Source organism: Bos grunniens, chromosome 9, assembly GCF_055505025.1.
Source record: "Bos grunniens cultivar Pamir isolate PY7600 chromosome 9, Bosgru_T2T1.0, whole genome shotgun sequence".
NCBI lineage: Eukaryota > Metazoa > Chordata > Mammalia > Artiodactyla > Bovidae > Bos > Bos grunniens.
The window spans coordinates 47,020,017-47,038,940 of NC_141173.1; the positions used below are offsets into that span (position 1 = coordinate 47,020,017).

The window sequence follows — 18,924 nt, forward strand, 5'->3', positions numbered from 1 at the left end:
CTTCATGCGAAGAGTTGACTCACTGGAAGAGACTCTGATGCTCGGAGAGATTGGGGGCAGGAGGAAAAGAGGACGACAGAGGATGAGATGGCTGGATGGCATCACTGACTTGATGGATGTGAGTTTGAGTGAACTCCGGGAGTTGGTGTTGGACAGGAAGGCCTAAGCGTGCTGCAATTCATGGGGTCGCAAAGAGTCGGACATGACTGAGCGACTGAACTAAACTGAACTTGCTGAAACTGTTCTAATCAAGTTCACCAAAATCCTGATATCTACTTATGAATTCTTAGATCTCATCTTATGTGAAACCTCTGCACTATTTGATATGGGTGATCATTCCATTCCACCTTGGGTTCTAGGACAGTTCACTATGTGCTTTTTCACATTCTTTTTGGGTAATTCTACTTCCTCTTCCTGACCTTTTAATATGCTCAAGGGCTCAGTCATTGGATCACTTCTCTTTTCTATTTTCATTTACTCCATTGATTATTTCAACTAGTGTCAATATTTTAAGTATCATGTGTACATGGATCACTGCTAAATTTATATCTCCAGTTCAAGCCAAACACAAAGTTAAGAATCATATATTTGATTACCTTCATGGCATCTCAATTTATATTCTCAACTCCCTTATTTATAATCCATATATCAAGTTTATATCCAAAGCTAAACTCGACATCATCCACTGTATCATTACTATCTACTTTAATGTTTTTATCACCTCCAAAATAAACTATATACTCTTTAGCAATCATTCCTCTCTTGCTCCTGGCAGCCACTGATCTACTTGTCTCCATGGATTCACCTGTTCTTCACATTTCACATAAATGTGATTACATAGTGTGTGGCCTTCTGTTTCTGACTTCTTTGACTTAGTAGAAAGTTTTCAAGGTTCATCCATGTTGCATCAGTCCTTTATTCTTTTTATGGCTGTATTGTATTCCATTGTATGACTTTGTACTCTGCTTCAAGTTAGCTAATGACAACTCAGTCTTTCTGGTTACTAATCCTATTGGCTCTATCTTGAAAATATAGCACAAATCTAAATAACTTTATCCACTTTTAGTGGTCAAGTTATTACATTTCTTTATTTTTGTAAATGGTCTTTTTACATCTGTCCTTGGACTCTTTTGTGTTCAGTTCAATTCAGTCACTCAGTCATGTTCGACTCTGCGACCCCATGAACCTCACTGTCCATCACCAACTCCAGGAGTCTACCCAAACCCATGTCCATCAAGTTGGTGATGCCATCCAACCATCTCATCCTCTGTCATCCTCCTTTCCTCCCGCCTTCAATTCAACATCAGGTTCTTTTCAAATGAGTTAACTCTTCGCAGGAGGTGGCCAAAGTATTGGAGTTTCAGCTTTAGCATCAGTCCTTCCAAAGAACACCCAGGGCTGATCTCATTTAGAATGGACTGGTTAGATCTCCGTGCAGTTCAAGGGACTCTCAAGAGTCTTCTCCAACACCACACTTCAAAAGCATCAATTCTTTGGTGCTCAGCTTTCTTTATAGTCCAACTCTCACATCCATACATGACTAAGGGAAAAACTATAGCTTTGACTAGACGGACCTTTGTTGACAAAGTAATTCTCTGCTTTTTAATATGCTGTCTAGGTTTGTAACTCCTTCTATGTCTCTTAATTGTCTACCCTTCCCCCATTATTAGTGTGTGTGTGTGTGTGTGTGTGTGTTTTGAACATTTCCTCATCTCCTTGTACTATATGATTCTCTGGGGTCATTTTGTATATTTCTTGCTAGGGAAAATATGATACACTCACTCCTGGCATCATCTATTTTTCAAGGAGCCCTGTTTCCTTATATTGAAGAAATATTAGAACTCAAGATCTGGATGCTAGGTATGCTCATTGTTACTGAGTTTTATTGATTCCAGGCCCTCTCAACAGACAGGAAAAATTGTATGTGTAAATATTAACCCATATTTGTACATATATCTATAAATATTTATATGTGTAACCATTCCTATAAACTAAACATGAGTTCATATTGATGTGTTCATCTCTATTGCAATATCAATGGAACATTCCAGCCTCCTGTCCTTGCTGATCTGTAAACTCCCATTTTAGATAAACCTAACTTCCACCATCCAACATTTACCTAAATCTTAAAATCCGATATATGTGTATAATGTTATCATAATTTTCCCTAATGAGAAGAAACTTCATCAACTAGAGTACAGTTTTATGTATGCTTTCTTTTGTCATTAGTTTTACAGACTCCTCTCGCTTCCATTTATGTAAATCAGTAGCTTCCCTGCACCACCCAAATTCTTTGAAGAGGTTCAGTGAAGTTCTGTCATATGTTTGTAATACAGTAAGATTGGTCATATTCTACATCCCATCTAACCTGTTGATTTTCTTTCTTTCTTCATTTGTAATGTACAATAAGATTTACTCTGTGCTATAAAGTCCAGAGGCTTTTGAAATTTTTAGTGTCATGTGTCCTTAATTATAGCATTATATCAAATAGTTCACCACTCTAAAAAAGTCATCTGTGATTCACATATTATAAACTTCCTCCACTTCTCTCTCCTAGCAACCACTGATCTTTTTTTACTATTCCAATACGTTTGCCTTTTCTATAATGTCATGTAATTGGAATGATACAATATATATCCTTTTCAGATCAGCTTCTTTCACTTAATGATATGCAATTAGGATTCATCCATGTATTTTTGCAACTTGATAGTTCACTTATTTTTGTCTTTTAAATTACTTTCATTAAAATGTGTAAAATTCACTGCTTAAACCATTTAAGCCTAAGGGTTTCTTTTTTTGAATGGTTATTAATTGTGGATTCAAATTCTTTAATAGATTTGGGGCTATTCAGGTTACCTATTTCTCCTTAATTGGATTTCAGTACTTTCTGTCTTTCAAGAAATCGGTCCATTTTATGAAATGATTAAATTTGTAGGAAAAGAATTGTTTATAGTAGTTTATTCTTGTCCATCTAATTCCATGGATCTCTCGCTCATTTCTGACACATTAAATGTGTATTTTCTCTTTTTTTTCTTTGTTAGCCTGACTAAAGATTTGTCAATTTTATTGATTTTTTAAGTTTTTGGTTTTGTTGATATTTTTCTAGTGTCTTCTTGTTTATAATTTCTTTGATTTCTGCCCTGATTTTTATTACAGCTTTTATTCTGTTTCCTTGGGCCTAAATTACTGTTCTTTTAGATCTTTCTTCTTTTCTTTTCTTTTTTTTTTATATGCTCAACTGTATTGCCTTTGCTCATTTGTTGAAGATTAATTGTCTATATTTCTGTGGGTCTATTTCTGAGTCTATTCTGTTCCTTTGATCTCTTTGTCTAGTCTTTCACCAGTCTTTCTAATATACGCATCTAATGAAATAAATTTATCTTAAAGCACTGCTTAAAAGAGAAACATTATGTTTTCATTTCTCTTTATTTCAAAATATATTTTAATTTCTTGAGTTTTTCTTTTGGCCAGTATGTTATTTTGAAGTGTAATGTTTTGTTTCTAATTTTTGAAACTATTGTTCCATTAGTTCCTCCTCTAGTTCAGTTGGTTTCTAGTTTAATTCCATATAGTCTCAGAACATACTTTGTTTGATTTATACTATTTTAAATTTGTTGAAGTATTATTTGTGGATCAGGATGTGAAGTATCATGGTGAAAGTTCAATAAAAGTTTGAGAGGAACGTGTACTCTGCTGCTTTTGGATGGACTAGTCTATAAATATCAGTTAAATCAAGTTGATTGGTACTCTTTTGATGAACTATATACTGTACTGATAGAGATGTTTTCAATCCTTCAATTATAATAGTATATATGTCTATTTCTCCTCTCTGTTGTATCAGTATTTGCCTCACATATTTTGACACTCTGGTTTTAAGTTCATACATGTTTAGGATTGTTATGGCTTCTTAGAGAATCGACCCAATCACCATTATGTAGTACCTGAATTTATTTCTGATAGTTTTCTTTGTTTTGAAGTCTTTTTGTCTCAAATTAATATGGGAACTCCATATTTATTTTGATTTGTGTTATATGGTATACCTTTCTTGACTCCTTTATTTTTAACATATCCTTTATTTTTAACATAAGCCTTTATGTTTAAAGTGAGTTTCCTTTAGCTAACATATAGTGAACTTTTTTCTTGTTTTATTCACTCTGACAGTCTCTGTCTTTTAATTTTATATTTAGACCATTCACATTTAAAGGGAGTTTTTTCTAAATACTTGGATTAACATATACCATGTTTGTAACTTCTTTCTGTTTGTTAACAGGACTTATTTTACTGTTTCCTTTATTTTTAGTTGAGTATTTTATGAAACTTCATCTTATCCCCTCACTTAGTATATAAATTATATTTCTTTAGATGATTGTTTTAGTTTTTTTCTTAAAATTTCCTCTTCTCTGCTGTCTTTTTCTTCTACTGATAGTCCACTTAACCATGTGCTACACCTTTGACATTTCTAATAGGTACTAGGTCTTTTTTCCATTGTTTTTCTTCGGCTTTCAGTTTGGCACGTTTCTATTCACTCCTTTTCAAGTTCACTGATCTTTTCTCAGCTGCGTTGTGTTTACTAATGAGACAATCAGAGATATTCTTTCCATTACAGTGTTTTTATTTGTAGCATTTCAATTCTTTCTTATCTCTCTGCTTAGGTAGCCACTTGTCTTTGCAGATTGTCAAAGTTTTTCATTAGATTCCTTAATATGTTAGTGATTTTAAATTCCATTTGTTAACTCTATCTAAATCAGGTTCTGATGATTACTTTGTCTCCCCAGATAATATTTCTTGCCTTTAACCTGTCCTATACATTTTGTTGAAATGTGAACAAGATAGGATACACTAGAGATAAACGGGAATCTTCTGTGAGAATTTTTTTTTTTTAATGTCATCAGGATAAAGAGTTTCTAAAAATTTTATTGGAATATAGTTGATTTTCAATGTTGTTAGTTTCAGTGTACAGTAAAGCGATTCAGTTATAAACATACATAATGTATTGTTTTTCAAATTGTTTCCCCATATAGGTTATCACAGAATACTGTGAAGGGTTCCCTGTGCTCTACAGTGAGTTCTTGTTTGTTATCTGACTCATATCTTAGTGTGTGTATGTTAATCCCAAATTCCTGATTTATTCCTCTCCCCCACATTTCCCTTTTGGTAACTGTACACTTGTTTTTGATATCTGTAAGTCTGTTTCTATTTTGTGTCATTAAAAAATATTAAAGTCCATATATGAGTGATATCATATGATATTTGTATTTCTTTGAGAATGTATATTAATCTAATGTTTTCTGTAGCTCTGGGTACCACAGGCTTCCTGTGCCTCTGATGTTCTTGTTGTTGTTTCCCATCCTAACTGGGGCTTTGTAAGTCTTCTTCCTCAGAGAGAGTTGTAGTTTGTACATGTTTTGACAGTGATCCACTATTATTCTTTTGGAGCCCTGTTGGTGTAGTGGTAAATTATGAAGAGGTGGGACAATTGATTATCTTCCTATTAAATCTCCTTCTCTAAATGGGCCTGTATCTGTGGACAGGGACATTGTGGGAGAAGTAATTCTTATTACTTTCCTCTCCTCCCATCCCTTTTTATGATATGATTCTAGTTATATATGATACCTCAAATCCTTTGTGGAATGAAATGTGGTGTAAATTCACATGTAAAATAAAGAGATACATACCTTTTTTGAAATATTCAAGTCATCAATGTTGTTTCTGTAATTTCCAAGGAATGTGAGTGTCATAAGGGAATTTTTCAGCCTTTCCCAGGTTTTAAGTTTCTCAGAAGTAAATATCTTTATACTAGGATGTTACAGTCAGATTGACATTTCTTTGTGCCACTTTATTTTGGAATCATAAAACATCTCTATAATAGAATTTGGATTGTTTTTATTCCTAAATCTGATGCTGGTCTGCTTTTGACAGGTTGCCAAATCCCTTTGTACCTGTGTTGCTCTGTGTCTGAAAGTAGAGTAATAAAATATGCTAACTACCTTCCTCTTAAGGAGGGTGACTTTATATATAAAAGATTTAAGAATATTGAAACAAAATCCTTTTTGTCTAAAAGAACAACATGGGCCATTAATCCCACTTCATATTGTTTGCCTCCTGCTTACTAACTTGAGTGTCCCTGGGGTGGCATTCTGAGAATGCACCAAGAAAAAGTTAAGATGTTCATAATTCAATCAATGGACATGTTGTGATCGTGACTGTCTATAACCATAGCCCTTTAAAGTTATGAGAGCATCTGTGTGAGAAACAACTCATGGGATCTGAGATTGGTTAGACCAGTCTATTAGAGCGTGGCGATTGTGCAGACTGCAGTCCCACTAGGTTTACTCTGCAAAGTGTTTTTATGTTGCTCTTGACCTTGGCCAGCTGCCTGTTGGATCCTTATTATTCGTGTTCCAGAGGAGCCCATTTTCAATACCTCCAGTGGCTTAAAAACTCCAAGAGCAGTCGACCGATAGTCCAAATTTATTGGTGAAAACATAGGGTGGAGAGGATCCTCAAAATAGATGGTTTAGAGCAGGAATGTAACCATGTGTGTGATGCATGTGTACAGATAGCTTATCTTTATGTTATTAAAGAAGTGGAAGAAAATTTAGAAATCACTAGAATTTATCTTTCTCTCATGAATGAGAAATCCAAGGCACAGGAATTTTTACTGAGTTCAAGAATTGGTGGAAAACTAAGGAATAGAACTCAAATTCCCAATACCCAAATAAGTGCTTTTTTATGTTTACAACATACTTGTTTCGCTTACAAAATTATTACCACATTCCAGGTTTTCATGGTTTGATCTTTCCATTCCAACATTCTTTTTGATTCTTAGGAGTCTTTGAAAATGCAGTTTCACCTAGTGATAATACCTTTGCTCATGGAATCTAATTAGAGAAGAAATGCTACTGATTTCTTAAGAAGAGAAAAAGGTTTTATTTTTAAATTTCTGTTGTATAGTTACTCTAACATATTCCTAATTCATATTTAAATCATCCCAATTCAGCTCTGTGAGAACATTTTGAAAAGCAATATGACTTGAACAATATAGAGCTTTGCATATCATAAAGTTAATAATGATGTTTTTGAGTGAGTGGACAGCTGAATGAAGAAAATAGGATTAAATTATAAATTAGATTATTAATTTTATTGGCAGTTTGTTATAATAGTTTATCTTGACAGTAAACTTAAGAATATTACAAGGGGTGATATTTGGAACAGTTAGTAGCTTTTGTGTTTCACAGTGGTTTTATATATTTTAGACAGTATTTACTTGCACAGACTGAAATTATTTCAGAATTATTCATTACTTCAGAGGACCACTTTTTAATGAAATTTGTTTGCTGCCAAACAGCATATTTGGATATGTTAGTCTTTTCTCCAGCTGTTTGTGTCTTGTGCTTTATAGATGTACCATTTTCCTGTATCTAATCATGACATTTTTTACAGTATTCAAATTTTGGTTTCGGACATAAAATTCTGAAAAGTGACATGTCCCCTAACTTAATTATGCATTCTGATGAACCAATATTTATTTCTGCTATGTAATTAGTTTCTGATCTTTCTCTCGTATTTAGAAACCAAACTTTTGCTATTAATTAGTCTGTATTTCAGAGAAGGCAATGGCAACCCACTCCAGTACTCTTGCCTGGAAAATCCCATGGATGAAGGAGCCTGGTAGGCTGCAGTCCATGGGGTCGCTAAGAGTCGAACACGACTGAGTGACTTCACTTTCACACATTGGAGAAGGAAATGGCAACCCACTCCAGTGTTCTTGCCTGGAGAAACCCAGGGATGGGGGAGTCTAGTGGGCTGCCGTCTATGGGGTCGCACAGAGTCAGACACGACTGAAGCAACTTAGCAGCAGCAGCAGCAGCAGTCTGTATTTATTTAAATTTGAAAAGATTTTCATACAACTAATAATACCTGCCTTTCTTTTGGTATTTTCTGATAAGCGAGAGGTAAAAGTAATCTTGTTAGCTTTTAGTTATATTAAAATTTATCTTAAATTTTAATATAAAATTATTTTAAATTATATTAAAAGTTTACTGTCAAGATAAACTATTATAACAAACTGCCAATAAAATTAGTAATCTAATTTTAATTTAATCCTATTTTCTTCATTCAGCTGTCCTCTTACTCAAAAACATCATTATTAACTTTATGATATGCAAAACTCTATATTGTTAGTTATATTCAGAAACCATAAACTAATTTAAATTTCATTCTAAACTTTTACTAGCTGGGTGCTTATGTTATAAAAATACATATGCTTCATTACTATAATAACACTACAAATAGCAGTGTCTTGAAAAAATATGTCTTTTTTTTTTTTTGATATGTTAGGTGATAGACTGAATATAATTAGTCCAAGGGCCCAGGTTTTTATAAATTGTTTGCTTTATGATCCTTAGTGTAATGCCTCCATTTAGCCAGTAAATAGGATGGGTAAAGAAAAGAGAACTCTCCCTCTTAAAAGCATGACCTGAAAATCACAGGTGCATTTTCTCAAATCCCACTGACTCTCTTTGGCTGCATGATACTGTTAGACTTAGCATAGGCTGATAATTCAGTTTCTACCAAGCATCCACAGTCTCATTATAATTTCCATGATCATTTCAGAAGAGAAAGGAAACTAGCAGTATCTGCCTGCGGTTTAGATCCTTTGATATAACCCTACAACCCCTGGGTACACACTTCTATTTTGTTTTTGTTTCCACTCATTATTTCCTCTATTTATTTCACTTTGGAAATTTTCTGTTGACCTGTTTTTAAATTCATCAATTTTGTCTTCTTGTGTGTCCTATGTACTGATAAAGAACTATTCATCTCGATTTTACCACCTTCTATAGTTTCAATCTTGCTGCTGAAATTCTGTGGTGACTATAGTTGCATGTTGTCCTTTGCACTACGTCCTTTAATATGTTAATGGAAATTAAATTTTGATAGTTCCAGTATCTAAGTCATCTCAGTGTCTGGTTCTGTTGTCTGCTTTATCACTTGACAAGTATTCATTTTATTCCTCTACTCTATTTTGTATATGTGTGTGTGATTTTTTTTTTTTTTTTACTGAATTCTGGAATTATGTGTAAAAGAACAGTAAAAGAACAAAAGACTGAGGCAAATAATATCTATGGCTAGAAAAGTGTATGCCTCTCTTTTGTTGGGTTACTATCATGGAGAGTTGAGTCGAACTAGAGAGTAATTGATCTGAGTTTGACTACTATGCCTTTAGTAGTGCTTCACAGGCTTCAAATTTCGCCATTTGGGTGGGATGCTGCTATATGTTGTTGAGTGTGGAGCCTAGGGTGTTGGGAAGACTTGTATACATTCTGATTCCATGCTAAGCTTTCAACAGACTGCACAACCGCATTATGGAAGGAATCTTTTCCATGCTGTTCCCCTTCTGCAATGGTATTGCTTGTTACTAGGCATGAGGCATGTTGTACAAACAAGGGTTATCTCTAAGATTTTTATGATTCAGCTGTAGTCTTAGATGAGCCTTTTCAACCTGAGTTATAATAATTAGTCTTTCTCAAAAGTTCCTGTTCTCTTCCATGTGAGTCACATTCTGTCTTCTATGTGTGAGATTCTCAATTTGGAGAGATTCTTTTACCTTTCCAGCAACAGAAGCAGACCTTTTAAACTGGGCAAACAAATGTGCTTCTTTATCTCCATGAGAAGAAGTGTGCCTTGACCTGGGACTAGTGGCAGAGGATTTTCTTGCTTTGTTCCAGTAGATTCTTGGAGCTTGTTCTTTGAGGTAAGGCTTAAGATACAAGGGAAGGTTTCCTAATCTTTTCCTAGGGTCAGAAAGTTTTTGCTTCTACCATTTGCTTTTGTTGGAAGAAGCCAGGTTTCCTGTCCTTTATCCATTGACTTACAGCTTTTGATTCACATAAGAAAAAGTTGAAGAAGTGAGTATGTATTCATGCCTGTGCACCATGAAGGGGAAATTCTTTGAGGTCTCCTGCTCTGCCCCCAAACTCGCATGAACACAAGATGGAGGCTCATTGTGAAGAAGAGGGTGATTACAGAGTCATTTTGTCCCAGGTAGTCTAAACTTTCACGCTGATCATCTCTTGATCTTTAAGAACACTTTATTGTCTCAGTTGTTTTCTTTTACTTTCTCCTACTTCATTTTTATACTGGTCACTTCTTACTCTTGCGCTCTGTAAAGTTAAAAAAGTTCATGTGTCCCTTCTGTCCTTAAAAGGCTTTTTTATCCTTTAGAATTTTCTTCACCCTTCACCTCAGTTCTCAGATGGGCTTAAAAGGTTATGATTTTGTAGTTTTAATTTTTTTTTTCACTTTTGTTGTTAGGGTAGAAGTGATGGTCTCTTGTGGATTTATACATCCTAAGTTGAATAAGAACCTGTCCTTGGGTTTAAATAGCATATGTTCAGTATTATCTTTTGCTAAAATGGTTTCTTGACATTCATAGCCTTAGGGTTTACAGTACCAACTGTATGCAGTTCATTGCAACACACATTCAGTAATTTTCAATTGGAACTTTAGTGTTAAAATTGTCTTACTTGTGTAGTAAACCTAGCCCACTTTTAGTGTATGAACCTAGATGAATCTCTCAATATATGCATCTCAACCAGTTCTCCACTGTTTGTCACATATGTAATTTACTGCACTTACAAGGGTGGGGTGGAGTTTTTTTGTAATCCTGGAAATTATATGCTCCAGTGATATGCATAAATTTAACTATTTGCAAAGCTCATGAGTATTAACAAATGTCAAGTATCTATTCTGTTTTATTTAGAATATACAGTAGACTCATGAGTTATGTCTGGATAGCTTTCAGATATTCTATCTGATTCCTAAATTCATGAAAGACATTTAATATAGGCAAATGGTTTCCTTTTAATCATATATGGGATGAGAGTCACATATTTCATATGTCAAACAAAAGTTAACCCCATGCCAATTTAAACTAAGAAAGTTCTTTTTATCACTACAGTAGAATTATTGTGGTGTACAGTGCTAGATACAAATGTATGGGGAATGAGTGCATGCCCTATTTAAGTGACTTCCTTAAACAGTCAGTTTTCTAACACACAGGATTCAGATTTACACTTGAAATAATACTAGATTAATCTGTGTAATGAATAATCACCACCAGTAGAATATCCTTAAAATAGTAAACGTTGAATTTGTAAAGAACAAAGACATACTATACCATAAGTGGTGGCAAAGCCTAATCATTATTGGGGTTTAGGCTAGAAGTGATGTTTAAATATGGACCCTAGTTTAAGATATTAACATCTTACAAGATAAATGTAAGCTCTTCTTTTTCCACTTTCCAAACTACTAAAATGCAGTTTACTTGAAGTTTAATAAATATATTTAGTTGTACTTAATAAATATCTTACAGAAGAGATAAAATCAAATTAATGATGTGTGTCCAGCAGAAATAGTCTTCTTATTAAACTGTTGGGGCCATCTCTTCTCTATAAGGAACCAATCTTTACAAGCTGTGAGAACCACCCATTTGACACATTCTATTACTTGTAATTAAAACATAAACATCTACTTGGCCATGCTGTCATTTAATAAATTATGATTGCTTTCATATTTATTTCCAGAGTGGTAGTTTGTGTATTATGATTAAGATTCAATTTGAGCCCCAATACTCTGTGTCATTACCTTGTGACAACACCAAGTGTGAGATCATTTGTATTGTTTTTCCTTATGCTAATTTAAAAAAAATCTGTCAATATAATGACATTCAAATACTGAGATGCATTTAAAAATTAGTTCTCATTTACTCTAGTCATTTCATATTCATTATCATAATGTTAATCTTGATGTTTTTGTGTTATTTAAATATAATTTTATTGTAAGATCCTATAAGATCTTCTATTTCTTGTTTGGATTTAGTCAAGTGTATCTTCCTTAGTGAGCTTCCCTGGTGGCACATGATAAAGAATCCGTCTGCAATGCAGGAGACCTGGGTTCGATCCCTGGGTTGGGAAGATCCCCTAGAGAAAGAATGGCAAGGATTTGACAGCATTCCAGTTCCTTTGATATTTTTGATGAAGGGATATTTGCAAAGTGAAACCAACTGTGCAGAGAAGAGCAAATCTACCCACTGGCAGTTTAATTTTGATGCCCTTGATCTGATTCCAGTTCAGGAGTTACATTTTGAGTATGGATTTTTCTCTTAATTCTTCAGCTTTCCTTCTCTTTAACTTGGATAAGGTCAATTAGATCCAGAGAAGAATTTCCACACCTAATATGAAAATGCAAATGATTGGCTTGCTGTTCTTGTGAAAAATACCAGAAACTGCATGTGTATTATCTTACCTTGTAGAAAAAAGCCAATTTGATAATTACAAGCTGCTTTCTGCAGCTGCGAATGCCCCCTTTGAACCAATAAAAAACATCAGGAGGCCCAATCATGAACATTCTCTGAAAATTCTATTTACAAAATGTATGCCTTAACAAACTACCTCACAGCTTCCTGGGAATTAAAGTCAGACCTGGTAAAGAAACAGTTTCCTAAATGGGCTTTGCTCACATAGGGTCTCCTGTACTCAATTCCCAACAGAGTAGAATTGGCAGGTTTTCTTGAAAGTTCTATAACAATTTTCTATTTTTACATATAAACAGTCTAGCCAGTGTAATCATCCAATACTAAAGTCTCAATGGGTTTTATAATAACTATTTAAATGATACTATACCTTAAGGTAATACCTACAGTTTGTTTGCAAAATTTTCACAGATGTAATTCCATCTCACTTGAAACTTATTTTTATCACTTCTGTTAGTTGTCTATTCTTAATTGTTTATTCCTCCCCAAATATTATAAGCTTTTTAAGAGCAGAATAAAGCCCCATTTCCCCCAAAAGTCTTAATACTTAGTTAACTCTTCATATATAATAATTGGTTGAATATTCAAATATACCAATATAAGAAAAAAAATTGAGCTAAAATTGCACAACTTAACATTTAAAATCAAGTCCTTATTTCTCCTTTTAACAGGAGTAAACTCCAGGAATCGGCAATGGACAGGGAGGCCTGGCCTACTGCAGTCCATGCGGTCGCAAAGAGTCTGATACAACTGAGTGACTGAACTGAAATGAACTGAACTGAACTGAAAGCAGAAGCTCTGATGAAGTGAGCTTTAACCCTACTACAAGTGAAAATTTCACTTATTTTTATATTTTTTATAGCCTGTGAGTGTGAAATCTTCCAATAAAATATACTATGCATTTACATTGTTATACAACATTTTTCTTAGTAAAATTAATAAAACACATAGATATATCAAATTCAGGTATAAAATTTAGCCAAATTGTATACTTTGAAAAAAAGCTTGTTTTTTCTGAAGTAAAGGTCAGCATTATGAGATGTGTAGAAAAGATGCCATGGATTCCAGAACATTGTAATGACTCCAGCAAAACTACAACTAAATAATCTGATAGTTTTTCTTGAGGACTCCTTGTGATGGAGGGTACATTTCTCTCTTTGCAGCTTAAGTTTAATGAGACTGAAATATATTTAAGAACACTGATGAATTTATTTTACCAGTTCAGCATGTATGAACCCTATTTCACAGTCTAAATCTTTCCAGGAATATCCAAAATTGCCCTATTCCTATAGATTCATCTCAGATCCTATGCAATATAGGAGGCTGAGAAAATTGTTAAGCAAAACAATAGCAGAAGAATATGCAATCATTAGGAAGTTGCAGGGTGAGTCTTCCTGTCAAAAAAAAAACAAAAAAACCAAGAAAAGACTGTGTATCTAACGCTGTGTATCATCTGTGTATCTAACGCTTGTGGTAGGGTTAAAGCTCACTTCATCAGAGCTTCTGCTTTCAGTTCAGTTCAGTTGCTCAGTTGTATCTGACTCTTTGCAACCCCATGGACTGCAGCAGGCCAGGCATCCCTGTCCATTGTCGATTACTGGAGTTTGCTCAAACTCATGTCCATTGAGTCGGTGATGCCATCCAACCATCTCATCCTCTGTTGTCCCCTTCTCCTCCTGCCTTCAATCTTTTCAGCATCAGAGTCTTTTCCAGGTGGCCAAAGTATTGGAGTTTCAACTTTGGCATCAGTCCTACCAATGTATATTCAGGACTGATTTCCTTTACAATGGACTGGTTGGATCTCCTTGCAGTCCAAGGGACACTCAAGAGTCTTCTCCAACACCACAGTTCAAAAGCATCAATTCTTTGGCGCTCAGCTTTCTTTATACTCCAAGTCTCACATCCATACATGACTACTGGAAAAACCATAGCTTTGACTAGACAGACCTTTGTTGGAAATGTCTCTGCTTTTTAATAGGCTGTCTAGGTTGGTCATAACTTTTCTTTCCAGGAGCAAGTGTCTTTTAATTTCATGGCTGCAGTCACCATCTGAAGTGGTTTTGGAGCCCCAAAAAATAAAGTCTGGCACTCTTTCCCCATCTATTTGCCATGAAGTGATGGGACCAGATGCCATGATCTTCATTTTCTGAATGTTGCACTTTAAGCCAACTTTTTCACTCTCCTCTTTCACTTTCATCAAGAGGCTTTTTAGTTCCTCTTCACTTTCTGCCATAAGGGTGGTGTCATCTGTGTCTCTGCCATTATTGATATTTCTCCTGGCAATCTTGATTTCAGCTTGTGCTTCATCCAGTCCAGCATTTCTCATGATGTACTCTGCATATAAGTTTAATAAGCAGGGTGACAATATACAGCCTTGATGTACTCCTTTTCCTATTTGGAACCAGTCTGTTCCATGTCCAGTTCTAACTGTTGCTTCCTGACCTGAATACAGATTTCTCAGGAGGCAGGTCAGGCATCTGGTATTCCCATCTCTTGAAGAATTTTCCAGAGTTTGTGATGATCCACACAGTCCAAGACTTGGGCATAGTCAATAAAGCAGAAGTAGATGTTTTTCTGGAACTCTCTTGATGTTTTGATGATCCAGCAGATGTTGGCAATTTGATCTCTGACTCCTCTGCCTTTTCTAAATCTACCTTGAACATCTGGAAGTTCACGGTTCACGTACTATTGAAGCCTGGCTTAGAGAATTTTTAGTGTTACTTTACTAGCGTGTGAGACAAGTGCAATTTTGCCATAGTTTGAGCATTCTTTGGCATTGCCTTTCTTTGGGATTGGAATGAAAACTGACCTTTTCCAGTCCTGTGGCCACTGCTGAGTTTTCCACATTTGCTGGCATATTGAATGCAGCACTTTCACAGCATCATTTTTGGATTTAACATAGCTCAATGGGAATTCCATCACCTCCACTAGCTTTGTTCATAGTGATGCTTCCTAAGGCCCTCTTGACTTCACATTCCAGAATGGTTGGCTCTAGGTCACACCATTGTGATTATCTAGACTTTTGCTTAGAAGGGCTCAAAGATACTCACTCCTGGTCTGCTCTACTCATTCTCAATTGTGGGCTCTATGTGATCATTACTTCATACTGATCTATCACAACTGTGGTCTCCTTCAGTGATAAGTTCTCTAGACAGTAATTGCCGAAACTGTTTAATGTTTGCAGCTAAAACTTTTCAAAGTTTAAATCCAGAATTGAGTATCTGACCTTTTCCCCACTTGGCTTTTCAAAAGAAATAACCTTTAGGTAAAATCATCTGTTTCTAATATTTACTGTATTTTCTTCTTTTGTGTTACATTACCCCCTCCTCCCCTTTTTTTGAGTCAAGGAAGAAAAATTAAAGGAAAAAAAAAAACCTCTTAAATGTAAGAGCATTTGATTGTATTGCATTATGTCATTTCCTGTGTACATTATCAAAGTCCCATGACTTTAGTAGCTCAGAGTCATGATTTATAAATTAAGCTTCATTCTTCATAAGATGTGGTTTATATTGGTGCATAATTATATGGGGTCCTCTTCTTTTTCTTTTCATGTATCATTCTTTATTTTTTCTATCCTGCCAACAGATTATAAATGGGTAGAAATTATTCATGTATTGTTTTTCTTTTATATATTCTGTAGCTGAGGACTTTGTAAGCTATCAAGGTGTACCTTATTGTTTAGCTGAAATAAGTATGGGTCTATCTGAAAAAGCTTCTATTTCATCCAAGGAAATTACTGATGGAAAAAACAAATGGTGGATGATGTGGAAAATGTCCTATCAACCTGCATAATCCATTTATATAATGATAGCAGATTTGTCTCTGGTGGTACCCTCTGCTTCTAGTGTTCTATAATTATGGATATTCAAATAGGAACAGTGCAATAATGATTGCTTTGAGCACGCTAAGATATTTATATCTTAAGACAAGGGCACCTACCTCTCTAACTGCATTTCATGCTAATCTTTCCCTAGATCAGTAATTAGCAAACTTTTCTGTAAATGGCCAAATAGCTAATAATTTTAAGTTTTGCAAGTCATACCGTATTTGTTGCAACTAGTCAAGTAGTGTTTTTTAGTGGTATCTGACATTTATTGAAAATAAGAAGTAAAATTTGTCCAGGTAGTGTTGAGGAGTTGGGTAGAGTACAGGAGTTCTTCTGTTGACCAACAGATGCAGGACTTAGAAAATACTCCAAATTCTGAAGAGATCTAGCATCTGGAAAAAGTGATGGTGAGACGAGTTGGCTGCAAGGCACCCCTGGGACCTGGCAGTCATCTAGAGGAGTAGAAAATGTCTCTGAGGGTGGGAAGGGGGAATGGGCTTCAGAGAAGGTGAAAGGCTGTCCCCCTGGCAATGATTCTGAGCTGTCTGAATCACTGTTTAGGGACTATGGCCTGCTAGGTACCTCCTAAGTGAGCTCAGATCACTAAGCTCAGGTCACTAAGCTCAGATCATTGTGGTTTCTTTGTGGGATGTAGTAGAGGATGATGGCAACAACATCCAACGTCTGCAGACAGATTCAGGTCTGCTAGTCTTTTCTACCAGCATTTCTCTGCTTCACAATGTCAAAGAACCATAGAAAGTAGTAAACAAACATGTGTGACTGCGTTCTAATAAAACCATCTTAAAAGCATAAATGAGAGTTAGCCTGAGGGTCATCATTTGCCAACTTTGCTCTAAGTCATTATGCACTGAACAGGGAAAGTTCCAGGCTTCCCTGGTGGCTCAGACAGTAAAGAATCTGCCTGCCAATGCAGGAGACCTGGATTCAATCCTTGGGTCAGGAAGATCCCCTGGAGAAGGAAATAGCAACCCACTCCAGTGTTCTTGACTGGGCAATTCCATTGCCAGTGGAGCCTGGCAAGCTACAGTCCTCAGGGCTGCAAAGAGGTGGACATGACTGAACAACTAACACAACACAGGAAAAACGGCCTCCCTACTTCTTGTGCTGCTCCACCACTTTGGATATTCTTGTCCCTGCTTTTCCACATTCTTGACTTCTTTTCTTCATTCTGATCTACACTTAAATGAAATGAGGCTCAAAGATAGGGAGACATTCTGATCTACCTACAAAAAAACCTGATTTATGTCTGTAGTCCTGGTATAATTACTGATGTGAAACCTGTCACTTTGAAATGTGATGTGATTGGAATGATAAATTATTGGTCAAAATTATGAGTCACCCTGTTCATAAAAGAATTCTCTGACGATTCTATGTAAACTAGGAAATTAGCCGATCATCCCTGGTGGCTCAGATGGTAAAGCGTCTGCCTACAATGCAGGAGACCTGGGTTCGATCCCTGGTTAGGGAAGATCCTCTGGAGAAGGAAACGGCAACCCACTCCAGTACTCTTGCCTGGAAAATCCCATGGACGGAGGAGCCTGGTAGGTTACAGTCTATGGGGTCACAAAGAGTCGGACACAACTGAGTGACTTCACTTTCACTTTCTTTCCACTATTTATATAGGAAACACTAGAATTTGCATTTTTGGTGCTTTCTTTTTATCATTTACTGTGTGCCTCTCCCTAGTGGAATAAAAGTCTGTATGGGAACAGAGTCAAGTCTGCTCCATTCATGTTGCATTTCCACTCCAAATATACTACATGCAAGATATAGTGTACCCATACACAAAAATAAACTCAAAATGGATTAAAGATCTAAACATGAGACCAGAAACTATAAAACTCTTAGAGGAGAACATAGGCAAAACACTCTCCGACATAAATCACAGCAGGATCCTCTATGACTTACCTCCCAGAATATTGGAAATAAAAGCAAAAATAAACAAATGGGGTTTAATTAAAATTAAAAGCTTCTGCACAACAAAAGAAACTATCAGATCAGATCAGATCAGTTGCTCAGTCGTGTCCGACTCTGCGACCCCATGAATCACAGCACGCCAGGCCTCCCTGTCCATCACCAACTCCCAGAGTTCACTGAGACTCACGTCCATCGAGTCAGTGATGCTATCCAGCCATCTCATCCTCTGTCATCCCCTTCTCCTCCTGCCCCCAATCCCTCCCTTCCAATAAGTCAACTCTTCACATGAGGTGGCCAAAGTACTGGAGTTTCAGCTTTAGTATCATTCCTTCCAAAGAAATTCCAGGGCTGATCTCCTTCAGAATGGACTATAAGCAAGGTGAAAAGACAGCCTTCAGAATGGGAGAAAATAACAGCAAATGAAGCAACTGACAAACAACTAATCTCAAAAATATACAAGCAACTCCTACAGCTCAATTCCAGAAAAATAAATAACCCAATCAAAAAATGGGCCAAAGAACTAAATAGACATTTCTCCAAAGAAGACATACAGATGGCTAACAAACACATGAAAAGATGCTCAACATCACTCATTATCAGAGAAATGCAAATCAAAAACACAATGAGGTACCATTTCATGCCAGTCAGAATGGCTGCGATCCAAAAGTCTATAAGCAATAAATGCTGGAAAGGGTGTGGAGAAAAGGGAACTCTCTTACACTGTTGGTGGGAATGCAAACTAGTACAGCCACTATGGAGAACAGTGTGGAGAGTCCTTAAAATTCTGGAAATAGAACTGCCATATGACCCAGCAATCCCACTGCTGAGCATACATACTGAGGAA

At 35.8% G+C, this 18,924-nt stretch overlaps 1 protein-coding gene and 1 non-coding gene across 2 annotated transcripts in view; both read left to right on the forward strand.

Annotated features, from left to right (window-relative positions):
• LOC147365924 (uncharacterized) overlaps positions 1-18,924 on the forward strand; it is an 851,918-nt gene that overhangs the window by 415,520 nt on the left and 417,474 nt on the right. The window lies entirely within an intron of this gene.
• TRNAC-ACA (transfer RNA cysteine (anticodon ACA)) lies at positions 17,560-17,631 on the forward strand. The gene has a single exon. It is a non-coding gene; the product is annotated as a tRNA-Cys (tRNA).